Source organism: Aotus nancymaae, unplaced genomic scaffold (assembly GCF_030222135.1).
Source record: "Aotus nancymaae isolate 86718 unplaced genomic scaffold, 86718_ANA_hifiasm-v0.15.2.pri h1tg000025l, whole genome shotgun sequence".
Lineage (NCBI taxonomy): Eukaryota > Metazoa > Chordata > Mammalia > Primates > Aotidae > Aotus > Aotus nancymaae.
Window position 1 is genome coordinate 9,813,129 of NW_026988438.1, and position 16,791 is coordinate 9,829,919.

The 16,791-nt window shown below is 39.2% G+C and overlaps 1 long non-coding RNA gene across 1 annotated transcript in view; it reads right to left on the reverse strand.

Annotated features, from left to right (window-relative positions):
- Window positions 1-8,327: 8,327 nt before the first annotated feature.
- Window positions 8,328-16,791, reverse strand: part of LOC105716170 (uncharacterized) — a 91,657-nt gene continuing 83,193 nt past the window's right edge. Inside the window, exons 4-5 of the long non-coding RNA XR_001107211.3 lie at window positions 11,578-13,846; window positions 8,328-9,094 (exon numbers count right to left, since the gene is read on the reverse strand). This is a non-coding gene — a long non-coding RNA (uncharacterized LOC105716170). The remainder of the gene's footprint in view (window positions 9,095-11,577; window positions 13,847-16,791) is intronic.

Here is a 16,791-nt window from a genome sequence, read left to right on the forward strand (position 1 = left end):
AAATTACTCAGTCTCAAGTATTCCTTTATAGAAACACAAACAGACTAACACAAAAGGGAGCTAAAACTGAGGGTTTTTTTAATAAATTATACTTTAAGATCTGGGGTACATGTGCAGATCATACAGGATTATAACATAGGTATACACATGCCATGGTGGTTTGCTGCATCCATACCCCTACCCACCCCCTTTCACCTGTATTAGGTATTTCTCCTAATGTTATCCCTCCCTAATACCCTGACCCCCAGCTATGCCTCTCCTAACCCCCCACCCCCCATCAGGTCCCAGTGTGTGATGTTCCCCTCCCTGTGTCCATGTGTTCTCATTGTTCAACACCCACTTATGAGTGAGAACATGTGGTGTTTGGTTTTCTATTCTTGTGACAGTTTGCTGAGAATGATGGTTTCCAGTTTCATCCATGTCCCTGCATAGGACATAAACTTACCCATTTTTCTGGCTGCATAGTATTCCATGGTGTATATGTGCCACATTTTCTTTAACCAGTCTATCATCGATGGGCATTTGGGTTGGTTCCAGGTGTTTGCTATTGTGAACAGTGCCACAGTGAACACAAGTGGGCATATGTCTTTATAATAGGATGATTTATAATCCTTTGAGTATATACCCAGTAATGGGATTGCTGGGTCAAATGGAATTTCTATTTCTAGATCCTTGAGGAATTGTCACACTGTCTTCCACAATGGTTGAATTAATATACACTCTCAAACAGTGTAAAAGTGTTCCTATTTCTTCACATCCTCTCCAGCATCTGTGGTCTCCAGACTTTTTAATGATCACAATTCTAAGTGGTGTAAGATGATATCTCTGTGTGGTTTTGATTTGCATTTCTCTAATGACCAGTGATGATGAGCAATTTTCCATGTTTGTTGGCTGCATAAATGTCTTCTTTTGAGAAGTATCTGTTCATATCCTTTGCCAACTTTTTGATGCTACTTCTTTGTAGATCATGGACATTAGCCCTTTGTCAGATGGGTAGCTTGCAAATATTTTTTCCATTCTGTTGATTGCCTGTTCACTCTAATGATAGTTTCCTTGCTGTGCAGAAGCTCTTAAGTTTAATTGATCCCCTTTGTCTATTTTGGCTTTTGTTGCCATTGCTTTTGGTGTTTTAGTCATGAAGTCCTTGCCTATGCCTATGTCCTAAAGGGTATTACCTAGGTTTTCTTCTAGTGTTTTTATGGTGTTAGGTGTTATGTTTAAATCTTCAATCCATCTGGAGTGAATTTTTGTATAAGGTGTAAGGAAGGGGTCCAAGTTCAGCTTTCTGCACATGGCTACCCCATTCTCCCAACACCATTTATTAAACAGGGAATCCTTTCCCCATTGCTTGTTTTTGTCTGGTTTGTCAAAGATCAGATGGTTGTAGATATGCAGCGCTACTTCCAAGAACCCTGTTCTGTTCCCTAGGTCTATATCTCTGTTTTGGTACCAGTACCATGCTGTTTTGATTACTGTAGCCATGTAGTATAGTTTGAAGTCAGGTAGTGTGATGCTTCCAGCTTTGTTCTTTTTGCTTAGGATTGTCTTGGCTATGTGGGCTCTGTTTTGGTTCCATATGAAGTTTGAGGTGTTTTTTTCCAATTCTGTGAAGAGGGTCATAGGTAGCTTGATGGGGATAGCATTGAATCTATAAATTACTTTGGGCAGTATGGCTATTTTCATGATAGTGATTTTTCCTAACCATGAGCATGGAATGTATTTCATCTGTTTGTGTCCTCTCTTATTTTCTTGAGCAGTGGTTTGTAGTTCTCCTTGAAGAGTTCCTTCACGTCCCTTGTTAGTTGTATCCCTAGGTATTTTATTCTATTTGTAGCAATTGTGAATGGCAGGAGATTTTGGGCTGAGACGATGGGGTCTTCTAAATATACAATCATGTCATCTGAAAATAAAGACAATTTAACTTCCTCTTTTCCTAATTGAATACCTTTATTTTTTTTTTTCTTGCCTGATTGCTCTGGCTAGAACTTTCAATACTATATTGAATAGGAGTGGTGAGAGAGTACATCCTTGTCTACTACCAGTTTTCAAAGGGAATGCTTCCAGTTTTTGCCCATTCAGTATGATACTGGCTGTGGGTTTGTCATAAATAGCTTTTATTATTTTGAGATAGCTTCTATCAATACCTAGTTTATTGAGAGTTATTAGCATAAAGGACTGTTGAATTTTGTCCAAGGCCTTTTCTGCATCTATTGAGATAATCATGGAGCTATGAGCTTTGTTGTTCTGTTCAGAGCTGCTGGGCAGGCACATTTAAATCTGCTGCATCGGAACTCATAATCACCTTTTTTCCTAGGTGCTCTGTCCTGGGAAGGTGGGGATTTATTTATAAGTTCCTGATGTGCTGCTGCCTTTCTTTAGAGATGCCCTGCCCAGCAAGGAGGTAGCCTAGTGACAGTCTGCCAGCAGCAGTGTTGCTGAGCTGTCATGGGCTCTGCCCAGCTGCTGTGTGGACTTCCTTGCGGTTTGGTTTATAGAGGTATAGTTTGAACTGCCTTGGTAATGGCAGATTGCCTTGGTAATGGCAGATTGCCATGGTAATGGTGGAATGCCTGGGTATTGGCAGACTGTGTAAGTAATAGTGGATGCCCTTCACCCCACAGAGCTAGACCATCCCAGGTCCAGCTGTGCTTGCTGTGAAACTCTCAATTCAGAGCATTTCAGATTGCTGGTCTTTGTACGGGTGAGAGCCGCTGAGCCAGATCATCTGGTTCCCTGTTTCAGCCCCCTTTTTTGCAGTTGAATGGGCAGCTCTGTCTCCCAGGCATTCCAGGTTCCAGTTGTAGCAGTCGCCCAGAGTTTTTGAGTTTTTGTGCAGAGACCTGCTCTGCCAGCTGAAACAGCCATGCTCGAAACTCGTGGTGCTTCTCAGCCCGGGAATCTCCTGGTCTGTGGGCAGTAAAAACTCATTTGAAAATGCAGTGATCACTCATCCTCTGCGTTGTTCTCACTGGGAACTGCACTCCAGAGCTGTTCCTATTCAGCCATCTTTGATCCACTCTTTCCTGTGTTCTTTTCTAAGTTTCTTGTTCACTTGACTACAGAACCTCATGGAGTCATGAAACCACATATTGAAAAGGCAAGTTACTATCTCTTCAACTCAATATAAACTGAAATGTAGACCAGAATCAGAAGCTATTAAAGTCCCATTGTGCATATACAGGTGCATCTTTTTAATTTTATGGCATAAATTAGAGAACAAAATAATGACTTTTATTAAAAAATTATAAATAAAATAGAAACTAGGTATATGTATGTCTATACATTTATACCTATCCTTATCTATATGGCTTTAGAATTTGCTTATATTTGTGAGATAATAGGAAAAGAAAATATCACTGTATTATCTTCTATATAAACTTACCCTCATGGGCACCTTCTATTAGAATGGCTTGTGGTTCATTCATTCCGTAAAATACAGATTTTCCAACTCTGCCAATAAATCAGATTCGTTGGGCATGAAGTGTAAGAGTCTCCGTTTTTAATAAGTACTTCAGATAAGTCTTGTTCTCACTTATATTTGAGTACCACTGTCCTATTCAGCATGAAATGTGTTAATTTCCTTGAAAACCACATAGAATCAATGAAAGTGTTTATGTCCTGATGGTTCTTAAAATTCTAATCAGAGGAATTATATTCTCTAGTAATTATCATATTTAGGTAGATACATAAAGAGGCCATTAAACTAAAACTGTGTTCTAAACTAATCTAAAGGGCTAAATCATTTGATTGTTGACCACTCTCTCATGACAACATAGTCTAAGCTTTATATGCTTGATGTTTGAAAAGAAGACTACTTTGGCTTGGCACAGTGGCTCATGCCTGTAATCCCAGCACTTTGGGTGGCTGAGGTAGGCAGATCACCCTGAGGTCAGGAATTTGAGACCAGCTTGGCCAACATGGCAAAACGCCATCTCTACCAAAAATTACAAAAATTAGCTGGGTGTGCTGGTGCATGCCTGTAATCCTGGCTACCCAGGAGGCTGAGGCAGGAGAATTGCTTGAACCTGGGAGGTGGAGGTTGCAGTGAGCTGAGTTTGTGACACTGCACGCCAGCCTGGCTGACACAGCAAGACTCCATCTCAAAAAACAACAACAACAAAAAAGGAAGACTATTTTAAATTTTATTATTAGCATGATCTATTACAGGTTAAAAACAATCACCATTTATCAATAAAAAAACAGTATTTGGATAGATCAAAGATAGAGGTCAGTAAGGCAGGTATTTAATATTAAAAGGTGTATACTAAGGTTCCTAAGACTCAGTGTGTTCATTAGAGAGACTTGGGTTTTGGTGTCTGTTTTTCTTGAGTGGACTTGTGCAAATTAGTTTTGTATTTTTTATTAAAATATGAAATTCAAAGTTGAGATTTTAACATTATCATGAGTGGCATCATTTACAGTCCTACTCAAAATTTCTTTATTTTTTTCTATAAAACAAGAATAGTAATTGTTTACAAATAATCTCTAGAAATAAACATAATTCATTTATAAACTAATGGCTTTTTAAAAATATTTCTTCTCAGAGATGCCCCATCTTTAAGAAAATAATTGGTTTATTTGTAAAACTTTAAAATTATTTCAAGAATAAACACTGTTTATTGTTCATTTTGTTTGGTTTGTATGCCTCCAAATGCTATCTGCTCAGTATAAGTTATTTAAGCAATATAGATAAGTGCAAAGAAGGAAATAACAACAAATCACTAAAATTCTCTCCACCCAAAAGTAAGTAATGTAACAGAAAATTGCATTCTGGGTAGACACGGCCTGGGCACATGTTGATTAGTGCCTGAAGGGGTTGTCTGAGGATGTGATTTATTTCCAGGCTAAAATTAAGAGTGCAAGTTGGAGTTGTATTTGCTCTATTGAGGGGAGACCACAACTTTGCAATGAGCTGCAAAGGAGAGGTTTGTCTCTCTTAGAAATCAAGGGCAGAGCTCATAGGTCTGAGTGATCAGAGGGCAAAGCCTGCTGCAGCCTGTCATGAAGGCTGAATAGGCCTTCAGATTTGGACAGGGTGTCCAATTTTGTTGATCCCAGTAGGACTGGAGGATATTACTATGGTGGATGAAATTTCTCCTAGCTTTTTTAACATAAACACGTTTACACTCCCACCAACAATGCAGGGGAGTTCCTGGGGCTAGATCCATACCAACCCATGCTAATACAAAACTTGACAACTTTGATGCCCTGAAGTGTATAAATAATATCTTATTATAGTGCTATATGTACTATAATGCATGTATATGTATGCATTATAGCAGCTTGCTTTTTCTAATTACTAGTGAATTTTTCTTTGAAGTGTTTCCTCTATAATCTACATATTTTGACTGTTTTTTACTTTTCTTAGTGAATGCTGACTTGAAAAAGCAAATAGACTATAAATAAGGCAAGCATGTTTGACAGCTATTTAGCATCAAACCAAGTTCCATCACTCAGAGCAGCCAAGCCAACAATGCTTTTGAAATCAATAGTCAGGCAGCGTGCTGCTTATTATCTGCTTGGACCTTCAGGTCCGTTATGTGTTTGTTTCTGCTTTTCTCTGTGCGTCAGGAGTTTGATGACGTGGTCTTGCATCATCTGACCTTTCCAGTTCTCTGTTTCTGTTTAGGATTGGCCAAAGACATTTCCAAGGGCAGTTGGAGGATGGAAATATTTCTTTCTATCCCCTTGCTTTTGTAGCCATTGGTGTGGCAACAGTTTTTATCTTCTAGTCTCTGTGTGTTTTCTCAGTCTTGGTGAATCCCTTAATCTCTTCCCAAACTTTATAAACCGTCCTTTCATTAAACCTTCTTTAAGAACCACTTTAAGTACATATCTATGTCCTGGAGGACTCTGATGGAGACAGTCATGACAGATTTCTTGAAACACATTTGGCAGAATTGTATTTTTGAATGATGCAAAATCTGAAAAGTAGTCTATTCTCTGTTGACAGAGGTCATTGGTAGAGCTACTGAAACTAAATTCAAAGGAAAAAAATGTATCTTTTTAAAGAATATCACCGTTTTCTTAAAGTTTTACAAGTCAGCACTATGTACTAAGAACCCAAGGTCTGAAAGTTGACTTATTTATAAGGGCAATCCGCAGAGCCTATGATTTTTTTCCTTGAACTTGGGCAATGGTCTGTTTGATATATATTACAGGGATCACCTTTACATCTCAGGAAGGATTTAAAATGACTGAATACAGGCTGCATAGGCTATGAAGTAGGAATTATGAGGCTAGGCTGAAATACAAAACTCCAAAATAGGTAAAATACTAAGCAAACTACATTTGCTAACGGAGACTATCACCTAAGCTGTATACCAGAAAATGTACTGAAAAAAAGTGCTCACATTTTGCCATTTTAACTTTATGATAAATCTTAGAAGTTATTACGATATTTTACTTACAAGCAAACTGTGCCATGGAAATTTACTTAATTTGCAGTCATTCAGCAAGTGATAAACCTAGGGTTTAAACTCCATTCAGTCTGGTTTATTTGGTAACAGATGCCATGAAAAATAATGCTATTTTCCTTGATATCAAACTGAAGTCCAAGGAAACAGCCTCCAACAGTCTTAACTTTTAAAATTTATTTCACAACTCTTTAATTCCCGTTTGCATTTTCAATTTTGAGTAGAAACTGTTTCAGTTATCTATTACTACATAAGTAACTACCCTAAACTTTAGTGGTTTAAAGCAATTGTACTTTGCTTGTGATTTCACAGTTCAGGAAGTTGGGAAGGCTGGGTGATTACTGTCTGATCCATATGATGTTGGCTGGGATAACTGGAGATGGAGGATGCACTTTCAGAATGACTTCTTCACTCCCATGTTTGGCACCTCAGTGTTTCTTGTTCTTCTATCCATGTGGATCCTCACAAAGAGTGGTCTCGGGGTATTCATGCTGATTACCTGGTAGTCTCTAGAAGACTGAGGTATAAGGTATAAGCTGCCTGTACTATTGAAGTTAGGCTAAGAACTGGCAAATTATTATTGCACTATTAACCAAAGCAGTTAAAAGCCAGTCCAGATTTATGAGAATAGAAAAGAGATTCTTTCTCAATGGGAGGAGTGTCAAATAAGTTGGGACCATCTTTAAACTGTTATCTTTCTTTTGAACATAAACTGAGCATTTACTACATTCTTATCAAGTACAGTGCTTACAGCTTTGCACTTTCGTCCGTTAAATTTTCTCAGCAGTCCTTAAAGGGGTTATGGAAAAAATAACAACTGATTACACATTAATGCTGACCTTAAATTACTATTACGGCCTCACTAGTGTTTATAGCAAATATTTATTCTATTAACTATTGTGATGCTTATTTTTAAACTGAGGAAGCTAAGGCTAAGAGGTGTTAAGTAACTTGACCCAAATTATATAGTTCGTAAGTAAAAGTGTCAGAAAGCATTTGATAGCAGGTCTGCCTGACTAGCACCATTGTATTTTGTAGAATGTCCCATCACTTTTCTGGGAAGATAATTCCATGAATATGCAATCTGCAAGGTCATTTTGTTTTTTACTTGAGCTCTGAAATACATACGTTTTCCCTTTATCTTGTGTGTTTTCATTGATTTTTGTCAGTTAAAAAGTCAATTTTGTAGTTGTGTCCCTTCAGGCCCTGTAAGAAGCAACACCAGGGCAATTTTAGATGTGTTAGAGGTATTAATAGAGATCTATTAGTGAAAATGCCTGTGAAAGGCAAAGAGGGAGGGGGCCAGCGTAGACATGGAGTGCCTTCAGAATGTGATTCATGTGTGCCCATTGTGAAAGAAAGAAACATAGAAAAAACTGAATATTACATTTTCCAGTTTTGCTGACTCTCTCATGAGAATCAGCAAGCCTGGTGCAGAGTATCCAAGCAAGGGTTACCCACTGGAGGAATCTCATGTCGGACAGAAATGGACCAGCTCTAAGGTCCCCCCTCCATGTTTAGGCATTGGCTAGAGGAAGCCTAGGGTAAGTGGCCTTGTTATGAGCACTGTGGTAGATTAAAAAGGAAGTAGCTGGAGACTGTTAGAAAGCTGCTCCCTGTAGGAGATTCTCTTGAATGAGATCTGAGCAGTGTATCTCCATAGCCTTCAGGGTTTATACCTTGCAGAGATTCACAGATTTATACAGATGCTCGGGAAAAAACCTTGTGGGTTTTATGGGCCACTCTTTCTGAAGAGAATCTTTTAAAAAAACCTGAGCAGAATGATCTACAGCCCCCATCACTTTATTTGGTCTCATGGCCACAGCTAGTAGTCTGCCTTTCCCTCCTCCTCTCCCTATTCCCCTCTGCTTCTGCTATCATCTTGGTGGGTAATAGAGGCTTACCGGGTGGTATAAACCAAATCTTTATTCCTCGGGGATTTGTGAATACATGGTAATCACTCCTCAGCGGTCTGAACACACAGTAATCACAATTTCACAGGCCAAGGTGCTGCACATGTCCACTCAAAGTTACAACTGGCCAAGGAAATACAGAGTCACCCAAGTAGATCACTCGAGTTCTAGATGTATTCTAATTTGCAAAGGCTTCCTTATTTCCTCTTGCTGATCAGGGTCATTAACCCTGTCAAGATAGTAAACACTCTTCCCTCCTGAAATTCAGTGGTGCCCCTTCTATGTCTGGACAGAAGAAACATGCTCCCCTTCCGCACCAGGACCTCCAACTCTGTAGAGCTCAGAATTTCGAGAATGAAAGGTAAAAAGACCCAAAGTGAACTACTTGGAATGATGGTAAGTTGGGTCATTCCTGCTTCTACTCTTTTTACATAGCACCACACATGCTTCCTGTTGGGGACATAGAGGTCTCCGATGTAATGCATATGCATCATCCTGACATATGACTTTCAATCCTCAGAGATTTGTGTTCAAGATGGTACTTCTGCAGTGCGGTTCTTTGGTAGGTTGTAGTGCTCGATGAAGCTGGCTACTTCTGAGTGGTGCAGCACTTGGTATGACCAGTTGGTCCCATGGTCATGGGCTCATTCACAAAACCTCTTCACTATGATGTTAGCTTCCTGCTTAGATGCTGTATTTTGTGGGCTTCTGTGCCTGTGAACCAGACATTCTATCAGCCCCTGTAGCATTGTGATGAATGAAAACCTGAAAGCAAGGAAAGTGAAATGGACTGAATATTTTTTTCTCCCCAAATTTATATGCTGAAACATTAACCCCCAATGTGATACTATTAGGATATTAGACTTCTGTAGATTCATTAGGTTATGAGGCCCTCATGAATAAAATTTGTGTCCTTATTAAAAGGTACAAGAGAGCTTGTTTCTTCTTTGTTCTCTGCCATGTGAAGACAGATATCTGCAAACCAGGAAGAGGGTCTTGACTTTACCATGCCAATACCCTGATCTCAGACTTCCAGCCTCCAGAACTGTGAGAAGTAAATTTATTTTGTTTGTAAGCCATCTAGTTTGTGGTACTTTGTTATAGAAACCTGAGCTAAGATAAAAAGCAAACCCATACCAGAATAGGTGTCTACATCTATAGGGACAAACTGGTTGCCCTTACAGATGAGAAAGGGACCTAATATATTTCATTAGATCTAAGTGTCTGGTTTTTATCTTCTCAAAATATATTACTACTTTGTTGGCTTAGCTCTGGTTTTTGTTGTGGCAAGTTGGACATTCAGCAGTACTGATAGCTTAGCATTTCATTATATTAATGATCCTATTATGCAAATTCTGAGACGACGAATGAGGAAGTGTGGGTAATGCCAAGTAGGTAAGTTATTTAGTCTGCTTGGGTCTTCAGTACCTATTGCATGGAGGAGGCTTTCGGTGGGAATGAAGCTGGTAGTCTTATGTAGCATGTAGTATATAGGTTAAAGCTGTAACAAAGATATATAGGATATGTTGTTTCCAGAACCTGCAATGACCTACCATGCACTATGCTTCCTTCTTTGTCGTAGGGAATGCTAAATGCAGCAATCTGTGTTGTAGATTGGGTAGATATACCATCACACCCCTAATCACTGGATTCCTAACTTCACTAAGGTGACAGGCTCCTAAATTATTGTGGGGAATATCTGATCCTCTGGAACACATGTATCATATCAAGAACTTTGATGTACTAGTCATTTTTTCTCTCATATTGCCCAAACTGCATGATGTCATTCATGAAGTGGATCAGTATCATGTCTGCGAGATTTCCAGACAGTCCAGACATCTTTGAATTACAATAAAGCAAGAAAGTTAACAGAGCTATGAGTAAAATTGTGAATAAGGATTGTTTTTCCCAGGTGAATGTAAACTGCTGCTGATCCCCTTTTCTGATTAGGATAGGAGAGAAGACATTTTCCCAATTAATGACAGCATACTATGTATCAGAGAATTAGTAAACTGCTTTCACAGTGCATGCCTCTGGCACAGCCACTGAAGTCAATGCTATTATTTGGCTATGTTTGTAATAGTTTACAGTCTTCTCCAGCTGTCATCTGGTTGGTAAAGGGACCAAAAAGGTCAATTTAAAAGGGATGATATGAGAATTCCTTGTGTATATCCTTTACAGTTTTAAAGGTAGCACAGATCTGTCTACCTCACCTATATTTTTCTCTGCCACCTCACCTGTATTTCTCAGCCTATAGATTTCCTCATGGTCTGATATTGTTCTCAATTTAATATAATTGCAAGGACAAAGTAGCAAATGAAGCATGTGGTTTCGGAAACTTCTGCTTGGCCTTCTCTACTGTGATAGCTCTTACCATGATACATGCCAAGCTTGTACCAACTTTCAAGTTATTAATCCTGATTATAGACTCAGGTGCTGGGAAATGACCACCTGGTGGGTCAGCAGACCCAGTGGACTTACTTACCGTAGGCTAGACTTTAGCCAGAAGTGCATTTATTACCTGCCCTCTGTAAACCTCATGTATTAGTTCATTAGGGCTGCTATTGATAGAGGCAGGAGGCAGAGAAATTCTAAGCAGACAGGATCAGGTCCCTGGTGAAACCGCACCTTCAAACCAAAGTAGCCTGAAACCTGCAGCTCGAAGTGAGAACTTCTATTCCTGTTTGTTTACTGTCTCCTAGTTGGTTCTTTCTGAATAATGTCTTTTTACCAGTCAAATGTTGCCTTTTCCATAACTACCTATGGCCTGCCCCACCCCAATCTCAGGCCTATCAAGACCCCAGACTCAGTCAGTAGAAGGGAGAGATGGCTTGACTTTGGAGAGAAGATAGCCAGACTTTAGGCAAGATGAGACAACTTCACTTCAGGGAAGGGACAGTTGGACTTCAAGGAAAGCTATCTGCCCTTCCTGTTCCCTCTCCAGCTACCCTCTCTGCTGAGAGCCAGTCCATCACTCAATAAAATTTTTTGCCTTCACCATCCTTCAAGTGGCTGCATGACTTCATTCTTCTTGGATGCTAGAGAAGAGCTTGGGACCCACTGAGTATGGGTACCCAAAACATGCTGTCACATCGACCCTTTGCCCTTGACGGCAGAGGGAAACTGCCCAATGTGATGAGGCAAGGCACCAACTGAGCAGCTAACACACAGCCATTCACAAACAGCAGAACTAAAGGACCATAGTAATACCCACTCTGGGGCCTTGGGGTTGCAGGCACCCCACTTACCTGGGCACCACCACAAGGAACTTGCTTCTACCAGCACCCAGCATGCCTGGCCAGGTCCTACACTCATTCACTTCATGTGCTCTCTCCGGCAAGGGGTTGAGGACAGGCCCAGTAAATATTCATCCTTGTCACATGTCCAACAAAAGGGCCAAGAAAAATCCTGCATCACAATCTAATGACAGAAATTCATTTTTCACAGTATTAGAGGCTGGAAACGCTGAGATCAAGGTGCCAGAAGATTAGGTATCTGACAGGGACTGTTTTTCTCATAAGCGGCACCTTCTCACCCTGTCCTTAAATGGTGGAAAGGGCAAAGTTGCTCTCAGGGGCCTCTTTACAAGAGCACTGATGTAATTTTTGAGGGTTCAGACCTCATGACCTAATTATCTCCCAAAGGCCCCACCTCCTAATACTATCAGAGGGCCTCTCTCCATGCACGCTAGCTAATACTTACAGTGGCTTCAGAATGCAACCTACTTTCTCTCTTACCAAGTCCAGTCTTTCTTCAGATGAATTAAATCCTAGTTACCAGCCAAACCTTCAGCACTGAAGGTTTTAGCATGTGAAATGCCATGGCACTCCTACCTGTGAAGAGAGAGGGACAATATGATGATGCTTTGGCTCATCACATGTAAATGTCAGTTAAGACTGTGTGTAATTGTTCTGTAAGTAGTCCCCTTTTCTCAGTGTGTAGTCACCAGAGTAAACAATGTCTCTAGGTCCCTTTGCAGAAAGGCTGAGAGGATCATTAAAATATATACTTGCTGCAATGTTGCAGGGTCCTTTCTCCTGGGCATCTGGTCACCTCTTCAGCATATAGATTTAAAACTGAAAACTTAAGTCTAGAACATGAGGAAGGGATTATGACTTTTAATCTAGCCTTTTCATTGTAGATGCTAAGCAGTGCCCCTTGTTGGCTGACATGGCTTTTGCCCTAGGGATGGTATAGTCTATAAACCCCCTTCATAAGTCTACGGGGGTTGTTCCTCTAACCTTGCTAATATCCATCAGTTGCATCCCCCTGATTTGTGGCAGTTAGGCACTGCCACCTCACTTGTATTTTTCAAGGTCTCACTATGCTCATGGATATTAATGAGCCCAGCTCTGTGTCCACCTCTCTTATGGTCAGGCCTAGCTGTAGTAATGCCAGTGTCCTTATACCTATGTGCTCTTGATAGCTTTAAATCACAGAAAGGATTCTAGCCCTCCCAGGGATTAGAATTATTTGACGGGGCTTCTGATGCCATCTAATAAATACACTCTACTCCCAGGGATTAGAATTATTTGATGGGGCTTCTGATGCCATCTAATAAAGACACTCTAGCATGATGGTATTTTTGAGCCTTTTTGTTCCTTTCACTATGTTCTACCAGAAAAATGGAGGCATTGCTATTTCACTTAGCATAGACTACCACTTTCTGTAGGCTTCTTGGAGTGCATAGCAGCTAATTTACCTGATCATCTATTCTTATATTCAGATCCCTTTAATCACAAAAATATCAAAATCCAATCAGAGGGCTTCTCTCTATGCATGCTAGCTAATACTTCACTAATACTTACAGTGGCTTCAGAATGAAACCTATTTTCTCTCTTACCAAGTCAAATCTTTCTTCAGATAAATTAAATGATAGTTATCAGCCAAACCTTCAGCACTGAAGGTGTGGACAGCTCCTTCAGGGGGAATCTACCAGCAGCAGTTGCACCTACCACCTTGTCGGCAATGTACCCATTCTCTGTGAAACAATGCATCTGTCCCCTGTCAGCAGCATACCCATTCCGTGGTCCGCAATGCACCCATCCACCTGGTCAGCAACATGCCCTTCCTCTTTGAGCAATGCATCCACTGACCAGGTCAGCAGTGCATCCAGTCCCCTGTTAACAGTTTATACATCTCCTCTCAGCATTGGACCCATTCCCTGTCAGCAATGGTCAGTCATTTACCCATTTCCTGTCAGAATAGCGCACCCATCCCCTTGTCTTCGATGCACACATCCATCTGGTGAGCAATGCACTCATCCCCTTTCAGCAGTGCACCCATCCCACTGGTTTGGTGCACTGTACTTCCATGCTCCTGTTTGCAGTGCTACCATTCTTCTCATCAGCAGTACACTCATTGCCTGTCAACAGTGTACCCAACATTTGTCAGCAGGGTACTCATCTTGTATCAGGAGTGTACCCATCCCTTTGCAATAGTGAACTCATCCATGTGGGCAGCAGTGAAACAACCCCCTGCCAGCTTTGTAGTAATCGTCTGTCAGCAATGGGTCTTCTGAAAAGAAGAGAAAGGGGACTCAGACAATCAAGCTGAGTCTATGAGAATAGAGTCTTTTTTCTCTAGTTCAAATGCTGGGCAAGTGTGAGCATGGAAGCTGTGTAATTTCAGGGCACAAGAAAAAAAAATCACACATCCATGTCCTTCCACAAATAAGCCAATCATGGCTAGCAGATATTTTTAAATGAGCTTGACTTAGGATTATGACTGTGGCAAATAATCAAGTTGATTAAAAGAGACTTTTAAAAATGTACTTAAATTTTAAAGAATTAACTAAAATCTCTGTGGATTAGGCCCTTCATCTATAAAACCCTATCTCCTAGGGTTGTTTTGAGGATGAAGTGAGTTTTTGGTGAAGGAAAATATTTGAACAGGGCCTGCATTGTAAGCACTCAATACAGACTAGCTATTATTATTAGTTCCTCAGTATTTATTTATTGTAATATCACAGATTTTGGAGATGAAAAAAATACCATTAAATATTTATTACATATATCACTTAACGTAACTACAAATTCAAGTACAGTTTTGTAAATTTTTGTTATTTGAGTTAAAGAAGCAATAATGCATTATTTTATTAATTTCATTTTGTTATTTAAATTATGAATATCTGAAATATGAATACATAAAAAACTCAATAGTTGCTCAATAAATATTTACTGAAACTATTCACAATTCAGAATCTCAAAAGTTAATGAGAAAAAGTCTTTATTGATCCATAAAATGTAGGAGGTATGTTTCAGTTTCTAAAAATATGGTGCAAGAAATGTCATATGAATGCAATTTTGTGCATTTTATTATAGCTTTATGGATTGATGTATAAGGTGACACACAAATTGAACAGGTGCTTTGTGTCTTCAATTATTATTGTGCTAATATTTTACATTAGCAGAACAAAAACACAATTCAAAACAAAATATTTTACAAATCAGGTTCAAGACATTAGTTTTTTTCTCTATATCTAAAGATAATTTGAAGTTCAAATTAATCTTACAGTCTTTAAAAATGCTTTAAAATATAAAGCACTGGATGTGATTCCACATTTAACAGCATCACCTAGAAATACAGAATCCTGACATCCAAGATAAATGAACAACAAATAGAAAAGGCTACAGAAAGGGTCAAATCCATTTGATGTCTGGACAGTTGTAAAGAATGTTGAGCTTTCTATTTTTTACTTGTTTGGATCTATAGACTGCAAATACACATCTGGAAACATTTCTTAATGTATCAGTTTAGAAAAACCCTTTATATATATTTTAGTTAATAATCACAAAAACACTCCAACACAGTAATTTATTGTAGAAAATAATAAAACCATCATAAGTCATTCCTAAAACTTTCTGTGGAAAGAAATAATCAAATAAGATATAATATGTAACACTTGAAAATATAAGTGTCCAGTAAAAACGTGGCAATAATGAGGAAATTTTGAGAAAGTGTTTTTCTAAATGGTTCCACGAGGAACTCCCTTCCCCACACACCCACCACACAGTCTCTAAGAGGTAATCAGAAACTTTGGGAAATTTTTAATTGAATCATTTGTTTAGTGAAATTAGCAAAGCACAGACCGACAAATATTTTATGTTTTCACTCATATGGAGGAGCTAAAAGTGTAGATCTCATGAAGATAGTAGATTGGTATCTATCAGAGGCCAAGAAGGATAGAGGAGGAGAATATGAAGAGAGAGGTTTATTAATAGGTACAAGTACATAGTTAGATAGAAAAAATAAGATACAGCATTTGGCACATCAGCAGAGTAACTATAGCTTACAGTAATTTGTTATATATTTCAGAATAGCTAGAAGAGAATAATTCAAATATTTTTAGAAAAAAGGCACATCTTTAAGGTAATAGATATATACTTACACTGATTTGATCTTTGCAAATTTTGTGATTATCACATGTCCCCCCAAACTACATACATTATTAGATATGAAGAAACTGAATTTTAAAATTTGAGACATTATTTTTAAAATTTTCACAGTAACTGATTCTATAGGTGAGGCATTTTCAAGTTTACCTATTTGAGTGTTAAATTCAGAGGTTAAGTTCTAATACATTTAATATTAAAGCTCATACTCTTTACATTCCAACAGATAGGAAAACTAAAATAAATTTGGAAATGCATCTCTGTCTCCCTGTGTTCTCAACATGGACTGTTGATGGTCATACGTGGAAGATGAACACTAAATGCCATTGAAGAGGCTACTAGGATTTCAGGGTCAAGTGACAGGATTATGCAAGGGTGAAAAGGGGGCTGTTTAGATAAAGGAAATAAAAAAGGAATTAAAAATGTTTTGATTCTAGCTTTAGAGAGGTAAAATCAATGGCACCATTAACAAGAATTACCAGTTGTGATTTCAGCAAGGTTAGCGCCAATAAAAGTTCAAGAACAAGCTTAAGATAAAGGAGCTTAATCCCACATTGCCCATTAGCCCTCATAACAAGGTGCTTCCCAAAACCCCATTCCTCCCATCCATTACCCACCTCCCCCCACACTATGTAAATAATACAATATATGCTTGGTGGACATATCCCTGGATTTCCAACTCACATATTTTCTGCTTGTAACTTTGAATTCCTCTTATTTTTTTTCTTTTTATTGTACTTTAGATTCTGGTGTACATGTGCAGATCATGCAGGATTGTTGCATAGGTACACACATGGCAATGTGGTTTGCTTCCTCCATCCCCCCTGTCACCTACATCAGGCATTTTTCCCCATGTTATCCCTCCCTGACCTCCCCAGGCCCTGCTGTCCCTCCTTTGCCCTCCCTCAACAGATCCCAGTGTGTGATGCTCCTCTCCCTGTGTCCATGTGTTCTCATTGTTCATCACCCGCCTATAAGTGAGAACATGCAGTGTTTGATTTTCTGTTCTTGTGTCAATTTGCTGAGAATGATGCTTTCCCGATTCATCGATGTCCCTACAAAGGACAC